The sequence below is a fragment of the Mustela nivalis genome, assembly GCF_964662115.1.
Source record: "Mustela nivalis genome assembly, chromosome: 6".
Lineage (NCBI taxonomy): Eukaryota > Metazoa > Chordata > Mammalia > Carnivora > Mustelidae > Mustela > Mustela nivalis.
The window spans coordinates 24,784,521-24,787,386 of NC_139025.1; the positions used below are offsets into that span (position 1 = coordinate 24,784,521).

The 2,866-nt window shown below is 48.2% G+C and overlaps 1 pseudogene across 1 annotated transcript; it reads right to left on the reverse strand.

The window, feature by feature from the left end:
* Positions 1 to 484: 484 nt before the first annotated feature.
* On the reverse strand, positions 485 to 2,424 carry LOC309866200 (T-complex protein 1 subunit gamma pseudogene; annotated as a pseudogene). The gene has a single exon. The product of its transcript is annotated as a T-complex protein 1 subunit gamma pseudogene (transcript).
* Positions 2,425 to 2,866: the final 442 nt, after the last annotated feature.

The window sequence follows — 2,866 nt, forward strand, 5'->3', positions numbered from 1 at the left end:
ATACTGCATGTTGTATAATAATTGAGATTGTTCTGGGAAGAATTATATAATAAAACACATGAATCATTCTGCAGTAAAATATGTGGGCAGTTGTTCTAAGGAGGATAGATAAAAATTGACAGTACTCTCATGTCAATTCTGGATGGATATTCTATGAAGTAGTTCAAGCCATATCAGCTTTTGCCCTCATGTAGGTTATAAAAGTTTTTGGTGTTCAGAATTTTTGGATTTTGGAATTGCAAGGGAGGGATTCTGTACCTAAATTCATAGGGTTTAGGAGTCTTATAGGTACTCACTAAATACTTATGGAAATAATTGGGTGGTTGAATGAATGGTTGACTACTTGAATGTGTGACTGAGTGAATGGATAGTTTTTCTCTCATAAAGTAGGAGGATAATATACTTTATAGTTTAATGAGACTTTAAACATGAAACCAGGTTTCTTATTAGGTTCTATATATCATCAACTAACTTCTTCTTCTTCTTTTTTTTTTTTTTTTTCAAATGACTTAGATTTAATCGTCGGAAGCAAACTAAGTTAAATGGAAAGCTTACAACAGAGAAGAATTACATGTCAGCGCCTTTTGCAAACTGAGCTGGGGCAGAAAAGGGGCTGGGCTGCCCCTCAACCCGAACCCTTCCAAGCAAAGACATCCACAGTGTCCCTGGCGGTCTGGCTCAGGGAAGAGGGAGCCTCCGCCGGCTCCGCGTCGAGGTCTGGGTGCCGGCCACTCACTCCTGGCCAGCATCGGGAGCCCTGCCTTGCCGGCTCTGGTCATCCCCCTTCTTTTTGTGGCCCGAGACGATGTCATCAATCCGCAGCAGGAGAACTGCCATCTCCACTGCCGTCTTGTACGTCTGCAGCTTCACGGTCAACGGCTCCCAGATGCCCAGTTCCTTCATGTCCACCAAGGTGCCTGTCTCACCATTTACACCCCACGTCTCACAGTTCTCCTGGGTGTGCTTGGCCCGAAGGGAGGTAAGCAGACGAATGGTGCTGGCCCCACAGTTCTGGATAAGGGTGCGAGGGATGACTTCTAAGGCCTGGGCAACAGCCCTGTATGGCCACTGTTCCACACCGGTCATGGCCTTGGACTTTTCTGTCAAGGCATGGGCCACGGCCATTTCCGAGGCCCCACCCCCCGGAACCAGCTGGGGGTCCAGGAGGACGTTGCGGCAGACCTGCATGGCATCCTGGAGGTTGCGTTCCACTTCGGAGAGCAGCTCCTTGCTGGCCCCGCGCAGGAGAATGGTACAGGCCTTGGGGTCCTTGCAGTCGGTGATGAATGTGAAGTACTCATCTCCAATTTTCTTGATTTCCAACACGCCTGCTCCTGTCCCAACATCTTCTTCTCTCAGCTCTTCTGGCCGGCTGACTATCCGGGGCCCCGCAAGCTCTGGCGATGCGGTTGTTGTCTGTCTTCCGGACTCTGCGGATGGCTGTGATGTTGGTCCCCATGAGGTAGTGCTGAGCTAAATCTGAGATGCCCTTCTCTGTGATGACCACATCGGGCTTCAGACGGATAATGTCCTCACAGAGCTGCTGGATGGACTCCTCCTCCATCTGCAGGATCCGCGTGAAGTCCTCCTCTCTCGTGATCTCGATGTCAGTCTGGCTTTCTCCCTTCTTGTACTCCAGTGAGGAGTCCAGCAGCACGATGCGCGGGTTCTTGATGTAGCGCCGCATTCGGGGATGGGTCACGTCTTTGTTAATCATGACTCCCTGCAGGACACACGAGTCTTCAATGATGCCCCCCGGTATCTTCTCCACCCGGGCGTACTTCTTGATGTCGATCTCCTTGCGACCGTTCTCAAACTGCACCGTCCGGACGGCGTCGAGGGCGATGCTGCAGGCCAGCGAGGCCCACCGGCTGATGGCTTTGGTGGTGATAGAGCTGTTGATGATGTTCAGCATCACATCTCCGTTACTGGTGTCCACAGGGGTACTGATCTTCTTAAGGGTGCTGATCATGTCATCCAGGGCCTTGTGGTACGCACTGATCGCCACCGTCGGGTGCATCTGTTGCTCCAGGAAGTGCTCGGCCACAGACAGCATCTCCCCGGCGAGAATTATTACTGATGTGGTCCCGTCTCCAACCTCTTCATCCTGCGTCCGGCTAATTTCAATCATGGATTTGGCTGCTGGATGCTGGACTTGAATCTCTCGGAGAATGGCGTTGCCGTCATTGGTCATCACAATGCCTCCCATGGGGTCCAAAAGCATCTTCATCATGGACTTGGGTCCCAAGCACGTGCGGATGATGTCCGTGATGGTCTTAGCGGCCTTGATGTTTCCAGACTGAACTTTTCTTCCAGATTCACGCTTTGAGTTCTGGCTGAGCACGAGCACCGGACGATGGCCCATCATGGCGGCGCGATGCAGAGCCCGGTACCCAGTGCTGGGGCGACCGGCAGAACCTTCTGGAGAGCTCATCAACTAACTTCTATCTCTGATTACATTCTTAACCTTTCTTCTTAAGACTTTGTGTAACCATTAACTACAGCTACATTTTGACACAGAAAAACATGACATATAGGAAAGTAGATGTTATTCTTCTACAAAAGCAAATGTTGCTTAGTTTAAAGAGATTTTGACAGCATTTAATCTTTTTTTTTTTTAAGTTCTTTTAGTTTATTAAGTTTGTCACACCCCTTGTGATTCTTTCTGTTGAAAAGTGTTCTGCACATTTAAGAGGTTGTTATATTTTAGAGATTTATTTTATTGTGTGTTTGATACTATTCAAAGAAAGAATATGACAAAACACAAAAACACACTGAACAAATTATATATGTTATCTTCACCCTGAAGTATTCTCTCATACTTTGAAATTGCCTTTCAGCTGACTGTTGTAAATAGTGACTTTCT